Here is a 21,242-nt window from a genome sequence, read left to right as displayed (position 1 = left end):
TGTGGGCTTTGCACCCTGTGCCCTGACCAACAAGTGGCAGGTTTGCACTCAGCCTTGTCCAAGGTGGAAGCTATTAAACTGGTGAGGCAAAAAACACCACCAGAAATTACCTTAAGAGCAGAAGAATCGAGGAACCTCCTGAACCCAGGCTTATTTGAAGCAGCCGCAGCTGCTGGAGCATACACTCCTGGGTGAAGTCAGGCCATAGGCACTTTGCATTTCGAGGCTGTCAGCACATCCTTCGCTGTCAGATCCCCTCAGCTCTCCATCTGGCATGCACCTGTGTCTTGCTCCTGGCTCTTGGCAGCACAGATGCCTGAATACAGAAGAAGCCTTTCCTTTAGTGGGTTCAGAGAGGATGACATTGATTTCTCCCCTGACTTGCCAGTCGGAGCACCTCTTAATCCACTTCAGGCAAAATGACTTGGATTAATTTAAACAATGTAAGTAGATGCTGTCAGTTATTCTGGTTGGTTTTGCCTGGAGCAGGACCAGGAGTGCTCACACAAACCAGTTTGCCAGAAGAGCTGATGAACGGTGGTGGCTATAGCGGGAGGAGGAGGTACCACCTCCAGCTGGCACAGCTGGATTGGGGATAGGACTTGTGGCCACGGCCTTCTGCCTGGCAGGTGAAAACTTGCTTCTTTTCTTTTTCTAATACAGAAGGTAGGTTTTATCCCTGGAGGTGTATGGGAGAGGCCCAGTAAATCTGCACAGTGAAGCACAGTGTCTGTGCAATGGTTGCTTTAACATGGAGTTGGAGCAAAAGGAAATACAGCTGAATGAGAGACACTCCCTGAGATTCCGTGTTGGCTAGGGAGGGTGGCACATGCCTGTGGGGATTGTCTAGGGAGAAAGCCAATAATGGGAAAGCTTGCAAAATCCAAACGTAATCTCTTGTGCTGCAGAGTACTAATCCTCACACTTGACATTAATCTTTTCAATGAAGATATAACACCCTTATCTTCCATGTTGCTCATTGAGCCAGAAAGTAGGGCCTATGGTCTTTATAGGCTGGATGTGGAGCTGCAGAAATCCTCACACTGACATTGTCTTTCCCCTGGCTCTTCTTAAGATTTCAGTATGGACATGGCTCTCTTTGATGACAGCCCACCTTTGTTCTTTTTTAAGAAACATACCCACGTGTAGTCCTGATACAGCCCCTTCTCTTGAAATAAGAACCACGTGTAGGGCTGATACAGCCCCTTCTCTTGGCCCAGCAAGGAAAAGGCCATTGGCAAGTAAGACTGTAACAACCTGCCACCCATGGCACCCCACTGGAAGATCTCCAGACTTGGAGCTGGCTGGCAGCGGGTATGGCTCTGGTCTCTTCCATGGTCTTGTATGTGGCAACGCCTGGAGGGTCCTCGTAGTTTGGGTTTGCTGTCACAAAATCGGTACTTGTGTTGCAAATGATGGCAGCCCGATTAGCCTGGAGACAAAAGCCTTGTTCTCCTCACTGGAGCAGTGGCCACACAGCTTGCCCTACATGCAGCGCTCAAGCCAAAGCCCACTGAATTTTCCGGTCTTCTGGACCAGGCCTATAAGTTCACCCGCCTCTACCTCTTTCTGACCCATAGGCCTTCCTGGAGATTTTTGATTTCTCCCTTTCCCCCCTCCTACTTCTGTTTTTGTTGTTCTTACTTTTGTTTCTTTAAAGAGAGAGGCTCTAACTGAATATAACACATTGCACAAGCCCTTGCATTAACCAGGGCCTTGAGGCAGGGATGTTTAGATGCTCACCCAGAATCGTCATAAGGTGCAAGACAATATATTGGCTTTTATGGAATCAGGAAATGTTGAACTTCACTGTCTGAGAAAAAACCCAAAGGGTGTAATCCTTCATTCATCAGCAGCCATGCTGTGGCAGAGCAGCCCAGCCTGTCCGGAGTCTAAAAGCAAACCGTGAAAAAAATATGTATGTATATGTCTTAATATGCATTAATTGCAACTAGAATTAGACCTTCTTGGACTGCCAAAACTATAAACACAGTCAAAATCTTCAGGGTTTCCAGATAACTCTAGGATTTGTGAATAACAGAGAAATGGGCAGTAGGAAGGGAAGTAATCAAAGCTTCTATATATCATATTGATTAAAAAGAAGGACTGCCCTTCAAGGAGGAACTTTGCATCAGGAGGTAGATATATTGGCTGCTCTCGTAAGCTGCTTCCAGCTCTGCCAGTGGCGATTCAGGACATACGACTATGTTGTCATAGATAAAAACAAATCTGCATTTTTAGCCTCTCTACAGTAAAGAAATAGCCCAGGAAGGATACATGTCAACCCCTGGGAACAGAAGACAAAAGCAAATAACAAACAGAATACTGCACAAATGGAAAGCATTTTGACAACGAATCCTTTGAAGTCAGATGATTTTTTTGTTTGTTTTCATAGAAAAGAAAAATTCACCTCTGGCAGCCTACCAAAAGGTCACACAACACTGTAAGAGTCACACACAGCCCTGTAAGAGTCCAATTTCAAAGACTCAAATGAGGCACTGTGTGGATTTCACCTACCGACTGTTGCTCTTCTGTTGGCAGGAATTCCAGCTGTGCGTGGGTTGCTGCTTCGCTACACAGGATGCAGGAACAGGAGTGAAGTATGTCAAGTTGACACCACTATTTCCGTTGAGCAACAGATGCCCACATTTGACATCGCTTGGATCTCTCACTTAAACAGTGAGAGCAAATAGGCCTATTTAAAGTTTGTACATGCTGCCCTTCGGCTATACACAAACACTCAGAAAGCACAATTAAAGCAAGAAGAAAACAAAATGGTTTTATCCTTTGTAGCCCAAGCACAGCACACCTGTGCAGTGGGGCAAGGAGCAGAGGAGGAACAAAGAACAGCTCGTACGGGGCCGACATAGATGAGAGATGCTCTGCTTTTTCCAGAGCCACTTCTCACCAGTATAAGAACCTGGAGCCTGAGCAGATATTAGCAGACTCCAAAATGGCAAAAGTTTGTCCCATGGAAACAGAATTTTCTTCCAAGATATTTTCTAGCTGATTTTCTATAGAACAGAAAGAAAAGCCCTTTTCTTGGTGAGGGGATTACTTTGCCTCGCAAGAGCTCGTTTGTTGGCAGTGCTGCTCAGCTCGCAGCATACCTGGGTAGCACTCGGGGGCCAAGCGAGCTGCCAGGGTCACACAGGAAGGCTGCAGCTGAGTCTGAAAGGAGATTTTGCTCAAATAGCCCCTAGGCAGGTGGCCGCTCCAGCTGTTTTCTTCCCTCACCACAGGAACGGCAGCAGTGCGTGCGCAGGGAGGCCACCACAGTAGGTTTCCCCCAACAGATAGATGGAGTTGAGTGCATGTTGTACTCCATAATGCAATTGTGCCTTTAATACTGCCTTAAACACGTGTTGGAAATAACCCCCAGGAAGATGAGAGAGTTACCTTCCTGGTGCTGGCCACCTGCCCATCAGGCTGAGGACCTTCCTCACCCCACCATTCTCTTGATAGCTGCCCCTGCAGAAGGCCAGAGCCTGGGTAAGCTCCTGCCTGGCGTGCAGCGTACATGCTGCTGCAAAAAGCTGGCTTCCTTCTCACAACAGAGGAAATGCCCTGTATCCACCTCAGGAGGCAGGCATCATCAGCTTATAAATGTGTCCTGAAATCGGTTGTATCTTCAGGCAAGAAATGTAAATGCAGTGATCATACACGGGTAGAGAAAGATACTGCGTTAGCCCCAATACCTCATTACAAGAAGCAGCGCTCGAAGATTGTTTCTTCCCCCCTGTTACTTTCTTAGTCCCTCTCTCATCGAAGGATGATCCCTCAGCCACACTAATTACCCAAATCACATTCACACATTTGCTCCCCACAAGCAGAGCCTCTTTTTTGGGTGGAAAAAGACACTGAGGAAAATGGTATTACTGCAGGCAGTTGGGCAGGGGTTGGCAATTGGGCAGGGATGCAAGATGCACCTAAACCAAATCTTTAACTTCACTTTTGAAGTTCCCTTGGCTGGAGATGTTCCTTGTCTCTGGCAAGCTTTTCCCAGCATGCATGCAGTCACCGAGGGCAGGAGCAGCTGGGGACATGCCCATCTCTTGTTGCATAGTGTATTCTCAGGAAATGCTGGGTGGGCACACCAACATGGCTGTGCTTTCTGGGCCAGCACAACTTTTAAAATCTCCACTCCTATGACTTTCTACCTCATATTCTTGACTGGTTAGCCTGTAAACCTGAAGGCACATTTTGCAAATCCTTATGACCAACCCACTTTGGCCCAAGTGGACTAAGTGATATTTTATGGGAGATTTATCTAACAGCTGATCATCTTTCAAATGCTGATAGTGACAAAGGCTTCCGTGGGGATCTTTTCTAACATGCCATCATCTCACTCTTCTTTTTAACAGGACTGCCTCCAAAGGCTGCGGTGCTCTGGTTATGTGCCCTCTGCAAAAATGGGAAGGAGAAATTTATGGTCCTCCTATTTGGAAGCAAAGGTGTCAAAACAGGTTAAAAACCTAAAGCCAGGCTGTGATTTTAGTGAGACAAACGGAAACGCTGAGGGACTCATATAAGGAATAGGCAACTGCTACCATGTCACTGGAAATGAAAATCCAGCCCAAAACCGGGAAAGACAGGGCCAGATGGCACACCATGCCAGTTTGCTAGCTTGCACTATGGCTTCTCTGCCTTCTGCAAGCCTCAGCAGGAGGAGTTGAGCTGCACTATATGAGCCCTGCAGATTTCAGCACAGCCTTTGTTTAAATTGCCTTCAGCTGTTAATTTTGAGAGGCACTGAACACCCAGACCTCTATTTAAAGCCACTGAGCACCATGGCTACAGTGCACCTAGGGACACAGGACCCCCCAAAAGTGATTGTTCACCCATGGAAAGCCTCAGCTGTGCGCCCAAGCAGCCACAGTCGGGGAGATGGCAGCACTCACCCACTGTGCTGGAAAGTCACTCTCCTTGACCTGGGCACAATCGGTGACAAGGGGGACCCAAACAATGGGAATTGGGGCTATAACCAATTTACTGTCTATAACAAGCTGTTGTCCAGTAGCAAAGACTTTGGATCACTACTAGTTTTCAGTTGTCTTTGAGGCAGTGACCTAAGAGATTAAGTCTCCAGCATGTTCTCAAACTCCTTCAAAACGACAATTTCCTGAAAACGTCTTGTTGCATTGCCTCCGGTGCAGTATTACCTTTTATTTGTTTCTTTTATTTAGTTTTGTTGCTATGCCTTTGACCCTTGAGTCTGCTGCCCTGGCTTTTTCATGTTTTCACAGCACAGTGACTCAGGGATGACAAACGCTGGAAACAAATGATGGATCAACCCACCCTTTCACTGCCCAGAGCCTGAACTTTGAAGAGCCCCAGGAAGGTGCTGGCAGCCAGGGCAGCACTCAGCAGCACCACGGGCCATGAGAGGGACATACAGTGGCACCCGGTAAAGTGCTCAGGATCCCCACAAAGCAGTGCAGAATTGGTTGTATGTTTGGCCAGCTGTGTCCTGCCTTGTGTTAGCAAAACCAGTATTGCCAAGAAGCGGCAGCAAGGAGGCAGTGGTAAGGCAGTGGTAAGTCCCTCCACAAAAGCCACCCATTTGTGCCAGACTCAAGAAGCTCTACGCTTGCACACTAAATCCTTCCTGCCTTCCCTTGGTGCATCCCTGCGCTCCCAGGGATTTATACACACACACATACACATGCACATCCACAGAGGCAGGTTTTGAGATGCCTGAGGGCAGCCCAGACCACATACAGTGCAATAGTGAGGGGCCAGAACCACAGAGGCAAGTCAGGGAGGAGGTGTGCTCGCCCTGGTTGTCTGTTGAGCTGACAGGCTCACCACCAAAACATCTTTTTGGCTCGGGTGCTGGTTGATCCTGTGTCTAAATTGCCTGAACATCAGACTATGCAGCTGTACTCTGTTTATTGGCGACACTTGGGCTGAGAGGCTTCTCATCTCACCTCATCAAGGTCACCTGGTCACTAATGAGTTCATTGGGGCCAGGGCTGTTGGGAAGTACCTGCCAAGGGATCTCTCCATTTTCTCACTCGCAGAGGAAATGCAGCTATTGGGGATGTGCTGACACCAGGAGTTTTCCTTGTCATCAGTTTCTCGGGGAGCAGGCTGGTGCGAGGTGGCAGGACACGGCTCGACATGCAAGTGTCTCAAAACCTACTAGCCAGAGAGCACAGCTGAAGCGGAACAGCCTAGGAGCTCAGGATGGGAACACACGTGTTGTACACAATTTACTTTCCAGCCAGCTGTGCTGCTTTGCTTTCTCCACTGATGTTTTCATTCAGACAGCAGCAATATAAAGGGGAATAAGGTCAGCTCATGCTTGCAAATAAGAGTGATTCTGAGAAGCTGTCCCAGAATAGAACTGAATGGATTATATTAAGGAGCCAAGATGCAGCCCAACCTCAGGGGCTGAAGGGTGTGTATGCACATACAAACAGGTATAGACTACCTCCTCCTTCCCCCTTTCCTCCTACACTTTCTGGAGTTGTCTCCAGAGCCTCCCTTGCCGTAGCTGCTGATTGAGGAAGCAATGCTTTTCTCCTGCTTTACTGTAGTTTTAGGGTGACTATTTGCCATGAGTGCAGCTGTTTCCCAAATGAGGTGTAAAATGGAGGACCACCACTGGTATTTAAAGTTCCCAAGACATATTTCCACTAGGGGCATTTTTAATTTCTGCTTCTGGACCAAAATTTTCTCTGTTATATTGCTGCTGCAGACTTTCTTGGGAAGATGCTTCCCTTTCTGTCCTGAAGCTCCACCTCCCCAGTATGCCCAATAACTGTCCATATACATATTGAGGAATCTTGTACTCATTGGAAAGGAATCAATCCTCCTTTGAATCAGACAATAGAAAACAAGGTTTTCTGGAAAGGAAAATTCTTATTTGCACAACTAGGAAGCAAACTGCAGCTCCATGTTAGTTATCTTGAACTCCTTGGACAGCAGAGAGATCTGGCAGGGTCACCTCAGGAAACAGCATTAGGAGCTTGGGAGGGAGCAGCCTTGAAGTAGGTGGCCAACTGCCCTGGGGCCTGCTGGTGGCCCTGCAGGCGGAAGACTCTGCTGCCACTTAGTTGCTGGCTTCTTTGCATTGCTGAAGCTAATTAACAGCAAGCACAGTGGTGAAATGCTTTCTGGATTGACATATGGCCACTGTAAGCAATCTAGAGCTGTGAGCTCACTGTGCACTGCCTGTGGAGCAGTGAGCTAACAGCAAGAACTTTCACTGACACCAGTCCTGGTCTGGCTCAACTTAGCAATGCTGCTTCCCCACGCAGCTCCCATGAGCTGTCTTCTCATGTGACTTTCATTCCTTTATCCTGCTGCTGAACGAGGCACTTGAAGCCAACAAAGTCTCAGTATCTGGGCAATCTTCTCCTACAATAAATAATAGCAGCCTCTTTTGGTACAGTGCCATCAGCCCAGCTCTTCAACAAGCAATACTGGTAGGTGCATTGTTAGCCTATCTGCAGAGGATGCAAAATTGCACCTAACGTCTCTCCCTCACCCCAGAACAAGCCTGGAGGAATATCCTTGTGCCTCTGACTTGTCTTCATTAAGTTTTCTCTCCTGCTTTGCACTGCACAGTCTGTAAGGTAGGTTGACCATGCAAGACTGAAACTAGTAAAACTAGTGACATAAATATGTCACTTTGAGCAAATAGGACACACAAATTGGAAGGAGTAAGGAACCTCTGTGGCACTAGGACTGCTGAGAGGCCTTTGCAAGGCTGTCCTTCATTGTGACAGCAAGAGCCTGCAAACTACACAGGTAGTACAATGGCGGATATATAGCATCTAAAATGCTATGTTTCTGAATTTCCCCACAAATCTTAAATCCTTGAGCTCTCTCTCTCGTGCACGCACACACACACACACAGAGGGCAGTTCTGATCATCTGAATGAGAGAAGAAACATTATGCATAGACAGCTAACATAATTTTGAGTGGAAAAAGTAGATATTATAATAGCAAGCTGCTGTTTAGGCCAATAAGAATTTGAGATTGACTGAGGACATATTGCATAAATGTTGTATACATCCAGCTCTTCTCTACATCTAGACACACACCTATGAGATTGACTGAGGACATATTGCATAAATGTTGTATACATCCAGCTCTTCTCTACCTCTAGACACACACTTACTTTCTTTAGCTTAATAACTACGAGAAGTCTCGTTATATCCCCACACTGAACACCTCAAGTCAAACTGGAGCATGTATGGCAATCAGGTTTTCAGGGCTTCAGCCCTCTTTTCCACACTCTTTTTTGGGTTTTAGCTTCACTTGTGCTGCTTCTCCTTCACCGCCTAACACAGCCCACATAGCCCTGGCTACATCAGAGCAGCTCAGGGGCTGCAGCTAGGCCAAGGCAAAAGTCACAACAGCTGGTTGTGGTCGGGACCTTCTCTAAGCTCTCAATAAAAGGAGACAGTTTCCCTAGATTTGCTGTCCTGCTTCTCCAAACAGCTCTGACCCTCCATCTGGTGAAATAGGCTTATCTAATAAAGCTATCATGTTGTATATAATAACAAGAATAAACTCCAACCATTCTCATTTTGAAAGCTCTTAGTATCTCCTCAGCTAGTTTCACACCAAACAGATCCACCATCAACAGGTGATCTTTACTGGATCAGATAAACAAAGTTTCCTTTGCTTCTCCAGCTACTTCCTAGGAAAAAACACAAAGATTTTAAGGAAGGAGAAGAGAACGAAAGTATGTGTGGGCAAGTGACAAGTGTAACTGGAGTAAGGAGGAGCAGTGCTCATCATTTAATAAAATTCATTGTATGTTGTGTGGCTTCATTACTCAAATCTTTTATGTGCTTTGATGGTTTGATCAGCTGTTGACTTCATTTCGTACTGCTTTCAATTCATGACTTGGCTGATTTGATTTGAGTTGTATCCTTAACTCAAGGATTGCATTTTGCTCATTCTCAGTCATTTTAGTTATTAAAAAAAGGAAAAAAAAGTAGTCTACTTTAGAGGTATTGTTAATGATTTCTGTGTATGTGGTTGTTTAATTTGCAGTAAAGCCTAACAGGAAAACATAGCCCAGAGCCTTACTGCTAAGTCCCCAGAAGAGCTACCCACCCACTGGGTACAGGCACGGGCAACCATAACATTCTGCTTCTCCATCTTTCTCAAGCTGCTGGGACATTTACTGGCTACAAGGTAGTATCTTGAAGACTACTAGGAGTATAAAGAAGGGACTTGATGGACCACCAAGGCCAGTTTCCTGCAACTACAGATAAGCCTATTTTATAATCCTCCTTCATACACTTCCCATGTAAACTTACTAACATGTAGCTTTCAAAAGTGACGGTATTGTCTCTTGGGGGTTATGTACTATAAACCATGGGGTAAGGTGCTTGTTTTCCTGTAAGCGTTTTAGAAAATTTACACAAATAGATGACACCTCAAGCTATTACTCAAATCTAGGCATTTTTCTTCAACAGCCTCAATGTCAGACAGAAACTAACAGAGCTGTGTAGCTTCAGTTCCACTTTTGCCCTTGCTACCCACGAGAGCCCATGCCTGGTGGTCAGAGATGTCCATGGTCCGAGTGATGCTCTCCACATGAGCATGGGCAGGGCTGCGTTTGACAGAGGAACAGAAAGCAGTGTGTGATTGTGCATATCGGACTGCGATGCATGAGTCCATATGGTTTAGTGTGACATGTGGACTTGATCCTGGAATGTGGTGAAAATGCTAATGCGTCCTTTGTGAATCTGGGCCACCCAACATTTCTGTGTTTCAGACCTTGACTCTGAAGAAGAAGCCTTGCCTACTCTTTTCTGTTTTCAGAAAAGAAGCAGTGAAGTAGGCCAGAAAGGTTATGGGGAAATTCTATTTTTCCTCTCCATACCAAAGCCTTGTGTATTTTTCCCTGCCACACTGCAGATGTTACCAATGTCAAAAAAGATTAGATGTTAAGGAATAACAGTAGCTCTATCCCTAATGCGGTGCCCTTTTGCAAGGGCACAGAGCAGAGCAGTAGTGATATAAGATGGCAGCACAAAGCAACAGGGAAAAGCTGGTGAAGAAAAGCTGTATCTGGACACGCTGCAATATACACCAAGGGAGCATTTACTCTTGAGATTATTTTTTTTGCTGGATTTCAGATGAAAATGCAGAAAATGCATTAAACACAACTGTCTCATTTGAATGTGTGTGTCTGTGCACACGTAGCATGCCTGGAGGTAAAGAACATGCAAATAAGATATCCTCCCCTGATATACAGAAAAGCAGGCAAGAAACTGAGATGCAACCACAGCAGCCCAGTGTGTGCTGTTGTACTCTTTGCTCACCAGCTGCTTTTGAGCAAATGCAGGAGACTATAAGGGCTACATAGCAAATAGACCACACATGGCTCAGGGAACAGTGGGCTGGGCAGAGAGCGAGCCATGGTTGCGGTTACTCATGGTTACTTCGCAGTGGAGAGAAAGAAGTCAGGGGAGAGTCCTCTGTCTGGGAAGTGTTGACAGGCAAAGGAAAAGATGAAGGAGCCAAGCAATGCAGAAAGAGCTGTTGATTACATACATGCATATATAGAAAGAACAAGAGGAAAAAGACAGAAAAATAGGAAGAGATGAATACGGATATAAAATGTTGGGAAAAATATCCGTCCAGGTTCACAAACTGAAAACCAATCTCATTTCACTTGCCCTTTTCCCTCTTCTCCATTTATTCACAGGACTGTGCTTTAGCAGTAGTAGTGGCGTGGATCTAATACAATCACATAGCCATCTTGCCAGAAATACCAGTAGCCACCATAGGGGTGGCAGCAGCATCGAGCTTAATGAGGCTCACAACTCCTGCAAAGTGAATTCCAAAAATGGATTATTTTTTTTCCATAAGACAGCAGGGATACAGTCTGCTCCAGATTTCTGATCATACCACACACCTGAAGGACAAAAGGATCTGAGCAACAGAGTCTTAAACTGTATTAATGCCAATTAATTTCCAGACCCCAGAAACAATAGAAGGCAGAGTTTTAATTAAAAAGTTTGAAGATGGCACAGGTAGAGGTAGAGGGAGAGAGATTTATGACCTGGTTTCTGTTTTCCAGAGGAGCCAAGAATCTGCAGCACCTGCTAAAGCTAGTGGGATTCATGGGTGCCCAGCACCTGTGAAAACTAGGCCATATTTGTCTTGTCTGTTCTGCAGATGGGGAAGAAGCCATGGAAATACACTTTTTACTTGGAAATTTATTTATTGTCTTTTTTGTTGGAGCTATCAGTTGCCTTATGTATTATTTCTCTCTGTGCTGATATTCCCACAAGATCCAGAACGCAGAGGCATGGGAAGGGTTTACTCTGCATCCTTGAGGGTTGCCAGTGACTTCTGCTGCCCCCTTGTAAACTGACAGTTGCCCATATGACAGGTTGTACCGCAAAGCCCTTCTGCCTGCAGGAGGCAGGGTTTAGCTTGGCAGGACCGTGGTTTTTGCTGTACGTACGTCTTGGTAGCTCTTTAGTATTCTTGTAACTCCCCATTGCTCACTCTGGTCTTGCAGAACCGCATAATCTCCTGAAGCTGTGAGCAGCACCATGGCTTTCCCACCCCAGAGGTGGCAGAAGTCCACAGGCGGTATTACCCTGGGACGTGCCAAGCCCCAATCCCCCAGAAATGCTGGGAAAGCCACCAGAGCAGTACAAATGCTAGATAGGAGGTGGGAGCAGGCCGGTATCTCAGTGGATTAAACATGTTAGTGGGGAAGTCCAAATGCAGGCATGGGTCTAACCCAAAGTGAACTTGTGGCAACCACAAAATTGTCACCCAAGTCCACCCTGGAGATTCAGAAAGACTCGGTGCCTCTTTCTGAGGACACAGCAAAAAGCCACTGTTAGGCATTGGTCCCCCACTTTCCAGGGGCTGAGTTGCATTAAAAAACACAGCCCAAGGAAACAGCTCTCTGACTCCCCTCCTCAGGGTTGTTCATCACCTGCAAACACGCCCCCAAGGTGTGCGCTTGAAATCCCACCTGGGACATCGCTCTACTCCAACTTTGAGTATAGCCACCGTATTGCCAAAGCTCGTTACCAGTTTGAGGAGCTTTGATTTTTAGGGGTCAGAGCTTGACAGAGTTGAGCTTCCAAAGGTGCCAGGTATGCCCTGCTCCCCAGACCCTGCTCGCCCCCAGGCTGTTCCCTCTGGAACTGCCATGGTGGTGGAAGAGGGTTTATGCTAACAAAGGCCAGGCAAACCACAGGATGTGTCTTTACACTGCAGGGGTCAGCAGGTTTTCAGGTTGGCCCTGGGATGCCCTGGCCTGGACAGGAGCTCAGAGTAGGGAGTCCCAGGTTGTACAGGGTGCTCTGGGTCCCTGCTGCCACTCCAGCAATGCCCCTGGCTCGATACCCAGCATCCTCCACATTTCAGGGAGGATGTTAAGTTCCCACTGTCTTCAATTATCTGACAATGCTGTTTATTTATGAAAAAAGCTTTTCCGTGGAGCTCAAGTGATTTGCCAGTGGCCGTGACCTGTCTCTATGCCTACAAAGAACCAGCCAGCGGTAAACACAGATGCTGAAAACCTGCTGGCATGAAGCGGCTCCCTAAATGAATGTATTTTCTTGGGTAGCATGAGGGCTTTTGCTTACGGTGTATTTAATATACTTTACTGCAGACAAGGGTATCAAAAAAGAAAAAAAAAAAGAAAGGAAATTAATCTCATGATTTACTCTAACTCCAAAAAGACTAAGAGACTGGTTACTGCTGGTCTCCCTGTTAGGAGAGGGGACACAATATTTACAGAGTGCAGTGCTGATCAACAGGCTACTCCTGACCATAAAACAAGTGGCACATTTTTCTTTTGGGCCCTGGCATGTGATAAATGCGGCTGTCAGACCCCTGCCAGAGCAGCTGTGAAAGGCACCCTAGACTCAACAGACACTGGGCAGGCGCTGCTTGCCAGGTCCCCTCTTCTACACATGCTCAGCCACCTGCCAGCAGGATTTATGGCTTTGGGATTTCATCCCCTGGCCCCATGACACTACCTATGACAAACTAAAGCAGCACTGCAGTTCCTGACAGGAAAAAGCATCTGTGCCACCTTTTCTCCCACCTCACCTCTTCTTAAAGTGGGAGAGAAATTAACAGGAGCACGGGAACACAAGAAATGGGCAGATGCGTGACCCCAATGCCTCCGATTATCTCACTGCACAGGGCTGGCCCCTTTGCCCCACACCATGGCTCCCAGCCAGGATAGCTGTGGCTCTCATTACATTTCAGAGTACTCAGAGGTTTAATGAATACTGGTTGGTGGCTTGCTGGTCCTCATCCCCTCCCTGCCATTTCGGTTCGGTTCACGCTTCATTAACTGAGAAATGTTTTTCCTTGGGGGATCATACTTCTTCCTCATTTGACCCCGACTCTGGACTCATTTCCAGTCTACTTCTTCCCTGGCCCTCGCCAAAAACAAAGTGATTATGGCCTGGATCAGCAGCCAGGGCAGGAAATTAGTATCAGAGATGAAATGCCCTCAGGTTGGTGACTAATGACTGCAACTTTAGAAATGAAAGGAGTCCCACCATACCAGAGGGAGCTGGTATCCATCAGAGCAGCACCCTCCGAGTGTTGGTACAGCTACCCTCACCTGACCCTGCCGGTTCTACCTCCCTGCTCTCCCAGTGCTTTTAGCACTCCTGCATGGCCATACCTCCCTCAGCAGGAACAGCAGCATCCATCACTTCGCTTCCCTGCTTTCAGCCAAGCAGGCAGCTGGCTCTCCTTGCCAGGAAGGGCCCTGCTACTTTTCCTGCCCCCCACTAAAGATCCATCAGGATGCATTAGCACACCTCACACATCAGTTGTTTCTTCAGCCCTGGAGGGGTCCAAAGGATTGTTTGGGTTTTTATTGGAGAGGGTAAGTGCTCAGCTACACTTTCTGCCTTGCCCTTTTCCCAGGGTCTTGCCAGTGAGACTGATGGAGGAGACGCCAGCATGATGGCAGGGAGCAATGTGGAGAAGAATGTCCTCTGTGGTTCACACGTGGTGTGGGCTCTCCAAGCTCAAGCACCAGGTGTCGGCTCCCTCGCCACCTCCCTGCACACGGTGGGGACCCAGTCTCTCCACAGTGACCAGCAAAGAGGTCACAGTGGACCTGGGGAAACCACCAGCACCACGTCCAGGCCTGAGGCACGAGTACTAAACCCAAACACTTCCCAGCTGCTGCGTACCCAAACCAACTGCAGCAAGACCCAGGCACAGGGCAATGGTGCTGCTGCTTCCCCACGGCCTGCCCCTACACATGGCTGTGCTCCCCATCTCCTTGCCGTTGGAATTAGAGGATTTATTTCTGACATTTTGCAGTGGCTGCTGCTTCATGCCTCAGTTTTCCCAGTTAGAAATACAGAGGATTTTTTTGCCTTCTCTGGGATGTTTTGCCTCTTTGCCACACAGCTCTCGGGGACAGGAACCGTCTGCTGGCGTGTCTCTCCAGGGCCACACACAGTGGTGCCCTGCAGGACCCGGCTGCTAATATTAAACAGGGCTTTGGAGCTGGTTCAGACTATAAATTCACATTAGCACCAGGGCAAGACTGCACGCGGCAGACAGAGCGGTGGTGGCCCCGGGTGTTTGCCCTTGCCCTCCCAGCCGCAGCACTGCTTGGGCATGTGAACAGGCGGCTCTGGCAGCCCCCCAGCCCTGCCTGAACAACGGCAGAATCCTCTGCCTCTCCCTCCGCCTCCGAGGGGGACAGGCTGGGGGGCCCCCCACAGCCAGGCTGCTTTGCTTTCACCCCCTTGTTCCTTGCCATAACCTCTCTTCCATGAGGATCCAGACCTGCTCTAAAGAAAGACACTGCCTTTTCTAAAGCTGGAAGACAAAGCCCTTGTTTGCAATATACCTCAACAGGGAGGAATTAATAATTTTCTATTTCTTTGGATTTGCACATCAGGGAGCTAGTTTCTTTTTTTTCCTCAAACACATCATGAGTGGTTTTTCTGCAACAAGTCGGGGGGGGGGGAGGGGGGGAGGAATATATCCTTATAAATCCATGCAGTCTAATCCTAAATCCAGCAAGCCGCATTCATGTGTTTCTTGGAACTTGCTTTTGTTTCTGTTATACCCTATCAGGAGTGTTTCCCATTCAGAGGAGGTCAAACACAATCTTTTCAAGTCTCAGCCCACAGAGGATTAAGTACGTGGCAACTCTGGAAACAACAGGAGCTGGGCATGCATGTGATCCCAGGCAGGATCTCAGCCCAGCTCCCCCCAGCTTCAGCGGGTGTTTTACCCTGGTTTAGGCACTCAACCAGCTGCTAAAGACCCTGAATTTCTGTCCTGGATCTGAAACACATTGCCCCATCCACCCAGGCTGCCTCCCTGAAACCAGGGTCTTTCTCTGTGGGTCCCTTGGAGATAACTATTCATGGGTAGACAGCTTCATAGGGAGAAAACAAAGAAACAAAACTAACCCCAAAACCACATTTTGGACTACAACCACAAAAAGAATAAGGGTAGCAGCTCTGAATGTAACATCTTAGTATCTCCATGGCCTGACCCAAAACAGAGAGCACAAAGTGGAGCACAGAGCTTCAGCAACTGCACTGAAATGCCCCACAGTTTGCTGCTTGCAGCATTTGTCTTACAGGTGGGCAGGTCAGACTGTCTGAAGTGGTGGAAGAAGCTTATCTCAATTCAGTCCTGCCCCAGGAAAGGGACTATAACAGAAGCATTAGGCAGAAAAGAGAAGTGGCACCACCAGCACGTGCTCCTCCGTTTTGCAGACAGCCTTGCTGCGTAGGGTCCTACAGACCTACCCATGCACCATGGGGCTCACCAAGAGCTCAGCTTGTGGCAGCTCAGGACTTTACTGTTTTGGGTACATCCATCTGCAAACAATTAGCTGCTTATAAAGCCTCCCAGCTGAAATGTAAAAGCCTGTGTTAGGTAACCCAGGAGCATAGCAGTCACTGACCACTGATGTTAAAGACCAAAGGTTTTCCTTCAGACACCTCTGGTATCACCATGTCTTTTTTGTTATGGGTCCAAACCTCATTTCAACTTTCCAAGAGTAAGACCTGCTATTTAATGTTGACTTAACCTGCTCCCCTCTCAGGCCCTCCTCTTTCTCAGCTTTGCAGAAGCAATTATTAAACTTCTGTTTAGCCTTAGGAAAAGCTGAAACATTGTGAATTTATTCACCCAGGAGACCCTGGCTTTTGCTAAATTACAGTTGCGACACAGGCTGCCGCCTGCCTTTGGAGAGCTTCCAGAGGTGTCTGGCGTCCTTTGGGTACAGTTTGAAAGTGCCCTGGAAAGCAGATACCAAGCAAAAGCAGGAGCCCAGTCAGGCTCTGCCTCTTCTCTCCACCACTGGTTGTACAGTCACTAGATGATATTACAAGTTAAGCCCTCTGACAGCAGGTAAAGTTACATTTAATAAAGAATTTGAAGCAGAGCTCATTTAGCTGTGATGAGAAGCTGCTCTAGCACAGGCAGAATGCTACAGATGCAAGGGAGCATTATACTCAAAAATAAACACCGGTAGTGCAGAAGTGCTTATGCATTAGGTGACTGGGCACCGAAAGGACAGGTGAAGAGGTGAATCCCCTTCCCTTGGCTACAAATTCAGGCAGAAGAGCACAAGCCTGGAGGACTAATTAAGGTACTTGTGAGCCAGCTATTAAAGGCAGGTGTTTATACTACTTTTCTTGTTGTTGGCTTGTAGAAATATGGCTGCTAGAAGTGGTCAGCTTTATTACTTTTTACTTCTTTCCCTGATGGGCAGTTAAGCATACATAAATCATAGTTTCTTCTACATAAAGCAAAAATTTCTTCTAAGAAGGTGTATTTGTTTATACTACTTCTATTTATCCTTCAGAGCAATGGATAATCCCCACTTTTATCTTTGTCAGTTTTGCAAGCTGTCAAAATACATGATCCACCAGCCCTTACAAAACCCTGTCCAGGGCTTGGTTTACAGATCTCTCCAAGAGAAACAATCACATACCTGTGATGGGTATAGGCTGGGAATGGGTTCCTCTGGTTTTCTTCACCAGCTACTGGTCTGGCCTGCTTCTTGCTAGGATCAGGCTGAAGGCTTATTTTAAACTGAGAAGGCTCTGAAGAGAAATGAAACCTCTGGATTTTTTCTTTTTCTAGTAAGACTTTAAAGAGAAATAAAGGACCTGAAAAATTATAGCCTAAGAAAAGATTTCCCCAGCTGGGCTCTCACTCTCTCTTTAAGAAAGCTTTGCTTAATGGAACTAGCTGCCTCAGGTGCATAAAGGTTGTTTTAAGGCACTCCTGCTTGCCTGAAGGAGGGAGAGCACTACGTGGGGTGGGAGCTGTGTGAGGAGGGATGTGTCTATGAGATGTTCTGTGGGGGTTTTTGCCTTTGAAAACATAATTCTGTTGGCTCTGATCTTGTGTTGGCTTCCATTTAATTCCTCTCATGTAAAAGCAAACCACAGAACAACTGATGCAAAGTTGCCACACAGGGTTATCTTCGCGTTCTTGTGTGCTGGCCTGCTACAGGCAGTGCGCAGTGTTTGCAGATGTCCTGTGACAGTTTTGTGGTCCTCTGTGGTTTCTTTTTTCTCTGGCTGCCTGAGGGGAAGGAGCATGTTTCTCTTCCTTCTTGGCTGTAACAGAAGCAGAGGCAAGCATGACTCCTCTGCCTGGTGTTGTTCTCCCTCACAGCCTCCTGTGATCAGCTCTCTGCCTCGCAAACAGTAGATGCGAGGGGAACTACTACCAGGCTGCACGAGACACACTGAAGGCACTAGAGACACAGGTTGAATATTGCTGTAGCAGATGATTTCTGTGCCCTGTGAGAGCCATTATCTATTAGGGAAGTAAATCATGCAGGCAAGTTTTAAACAAAGATCCAGCATCAAGGTGATTCAGAACAGTTACTGCAGCTCTGCCAGCTGAGATAAAATTACAAGGTTCATCAGCTCTCAGGCTTCAGGGCTTTAAGCTGACCACAAGCTGGAGGCAGGAAAAATGTGCCCTTGAGGAAGCTGCATCTTTCTTCAAAGCAGCCAGAGCTGTGGGTCCTGCAGGCAGGATGCTGCCCCAGCTGACCCACTGGTCTACTTGGGACAGACGTTGGTCTGTGATGAGCTGGGAAGCAAAACCATCCCTGCCTCCTGCTATACAGCAGAGGTTGACGTCAGGGGAAGATGAGTACCTGGGAAGTCAGTGGTCTCCCCATACTGCTTTCCATGGCAGGCTGGGCACTGTGGGAAGGTGTCTGCTGAGCTGGTCCCTGAGCCTCATCTCCTATCTCCTCCCCCACTCTGGCATGTCAGGGTACAAACAGGGCTCAGCCATGCTGCTGCTTTTGGGTAAAGACCTGTCTTGGTTGCTTTTGGCATCTTTTCACAGCACTACGTTTCTTCATCAGCCCACATTCACCCCTCTCAGTGCAAAGTATTTCACAGCCTTAGAAACCCAACTATCTTCATGTTCACTGCAAATGTGCAGAAAGTCACCAGACATCGCAACCACCCAGAGGAAGGAGCAACAGTAGCCTTTATCCGTGCCACCTCCTGCCAGCTCGCTCTACAGGAACTGGTGTGAGAAGCACCACCATATTGCAGTGCTTGCTGACTAGCAGTGGCAAATGGGATACTACACGTGCATGTGTCTGCTCTAATTATTTCTCTGCTTTGAGTCCAACTTTATGTATAAAAGCTAGAGAGGTATCATAAGTAGCACCTTACATTTGTATAATTAAACCAACTTCCCCAGAAAGTTGCCTGACAAAATGCCTTCTAAGGAAAAAGGAAATAAGGAATGCTGTACATCCTTAAACCGCTTTGTTTTGCCAGAAGATTTCATTATTTAAGGCTTAGTGAAAGAAGAAGATGAAGGCTATATGCCAGGGGAGCCCTCTCGGCCAGCGCTCAGCTTCCACTGCCTTGAAGAGATTTGATGTGGCTATCAGGAGAGTGTCAGTTCCTATTGTGGCTATACCCATAGCCTGGAGAGGAGGGGAGGGAGAGGAGGCGAGGCAGACAAGCGCCTGGGAGCACAAGTACAGGCTCAAGTGAGTGCTGCAGCGCTACAAGTTCAGGATCCAAAGCTTCACCCAAGAGCACTGAGCTCACGGTGAACTCCTCACATGCTATCACCAGCAGTGGGGTTGCTCCAGCTGCACTGGGGTGCAAACAAGATCCCCTCTTCCTCTACTATAGGAAAGATGGTATAAAGTCAATGTACAACACATTCTTTTTTTGCATTCCAATAAAATAGATTATTAAGGAGCATCAGGTTGAGACAAACCTCTTGCTCTTGCAGAGGCCCGTGTATATGCTCAGACTGCAAGAGCAAAAGTCAAGTGAAACTGGCTGTGATGGGGGCAGCAGCATTTAAGCCACATTGAAAGCTTGTTACTGGTTCTATTCAAGCAGTATTTCTCCCTGTTTCTACCTCTGTCATTAAGACTGAGCACTGGAGTGCTTCATTCATTGCCTCCCTGTATAGATGAGTCTTCCACTTTGCACTAATGTCAGAGAAAGTGCCTGGTGAGTTCAGAGAGCAAAGCAAGCTGAAAGCTGGCACCTCTGGATGACCAGACTGCAGCCACCAGCAGCACGCAGCTTCTCAACGCAGAGCCAGAAAACACACACACAAAAAAAGCCCCAGGATTCACAGTTTTTGAAGTCTTTTCTATGAAATAGCTTGTTTTTCCCTCAAGAGTCGGTAAGTCCACTAAAAATAATGCTGTTGTTGCTAATACTTCAGTCTGATGGGCCCTTTACTTCCTTCTGAAAACACAGTCTAACTGAAGTGGCACAGTACCATTCATCATCTGGGATAGGCAGACCATCCTGTGCTTTGTAGAATCTATGTTAGGAAGTAAAAGCTCAATACAAACAAAGCCAAAATGGTAGCTATCAGGGTTGAGGTGGTAGCAGTAGTGGTGTGTGTTTGTTTTTAAAGAGAAACAACATTATCTTTACTTTCCAAGCCAGAGGAATGGCAAGTGTTAAAAACACAGAGCTCTTCAAGATACCAAAAGCACCTAAATGCACACACAGGAATACCTGTACAGTCAGGCAGAATTACCTTACTGAAATTGATTAGTTAGCAACTCAGGCACAGGTTAAAAAAAACCCAAATAAAAAAAGGGAAGAAGAATTACAGCCCCTTCACAGAAAAGAAATTAAATATCCTGGTCTCCATCTGCTTAATGTTCCTGGGAATCTTCCTGGTCTTTCTTTGGGAAATGCTCTGTGATAACTTTAACTGAGAAAGGGCTGAATAAAATGAGGTGGCACATCAGAATCTGGCTTTTCATCCTGCAATGAGATCTACTGCCTTTTGTCCCATGTGTAACACTCTTGGCACCAAGAGAGGTCTACTTAAGGGCAGCCGTCTGCCTGCTCCAGCTAACTATAACACAGGAACTACAATTATCAACATCTGCATTTCCCAAATTCCATTGCTGATCTCCACTGGGATAATATTATAGTTATTCTTTGTTTGCAAATATAGATACTTTACCAGACTAATTAGCTGGGAACTACATTTAAACTGAAACCACATGACATAATCTGAGGTTTTTATAAACAGTTATGTTATGAAAAAGTGACCTTTGCTCTGTAAGCCTTGGGCACGAATGATTTGTATTCAACAGATGGAAGGATGGAAAAAGGTTAAATGCAAAATCACCCCAAAAGCTTACAGAGAGTAACATGGGTTACTGTGAAACCACTTTCCTAAAAAGCCCTTTATGCTCTTGGTCTGTTGTACAGATGGAGACATGGGGGCTCACAGGGATCAATGCTGGAATTAGCTGGAATTAACTTCATGGTTACTAAGGCCAGCCCTCATTCTAAAAAGTGGCAAAAATATTTTAAAACCTTCTACAGATAACATACTGTGTTCTTCATGTGTTAATTTTTTAGCAGCCCAGATGCTGCTTTGATGCGATTGCTTTCCTGTGCAACTTGTGGGATTAAGAACTGAGCAAGGATGGGTTTTATTGGGGTTACTTTTAAATAAAGGCCTTAAGTATCTGACTAATTTTGAATTCAGTGGGACTTAAGCTCATACTTTACTCTAACTACCTGCTTAAGCATATAGCTGAAGTAGGGCTTAGCCAAGACTGGTTGATCCTGGCCATACCTGGGAAGGTACAGACTGCACAGGGCATCTCCATCTGGTCATGGTGAAATTAGAGATGTGCAGCAAAACATTGAAAGAGCAGCCTACTGCTAATAATTGACATTGCTCAAAAGGGTGTTTTCATCCCATCTGAAGGCTGCCACATTGCATTGCTGTTTCTGAG

General features: G+C 46.7%; 1 protein-coding gene across 1 annotated transcript in view; it reads right to left on the bottom strand.

Moving 5' to 3' along the window:
- LDLRAD3 (low density lipoprotein receptor class A domain containing 3) overlaps window positions 1-21,242 on the bottom strand; it is a 232,132-nt gene that overhangs the window by 134,570 nt on the left and 76,320 nt on the right. Inside the window, exon 4 of the mRNA XM_075502523.1 lies at window positions 16,950-17,061. The gene's annotated coding sequence lies outside the window, so the exon portion shown is untranslated. The remainder of the gene's footprint in view (window positions 1-16,949; window positions 17,062-21,242) is intronic.

Source organism: Mycteria americana, chromosome 5, assembly GCF_035582795.1.
Source record: "Mycteria americana isolate JAX WOST 10 ecotype Jacksonville Zoo and Gardens chromosome 5, USCA_MyAme_1.0, whole genome shotgun sequence".
In the NCBI taxonomy this organism is placed as follows: domain Eukaryota; kingdom Metazoa; phylum Chordata; class Aves; order Ciconiiformes; family Ciconiidae; genus Mycteria; species Mycteria americana.
Note: the sequence above shows the minus strand (reverse complement) of the source record. Positions and strands in the feature narration are given on the sequence as shown.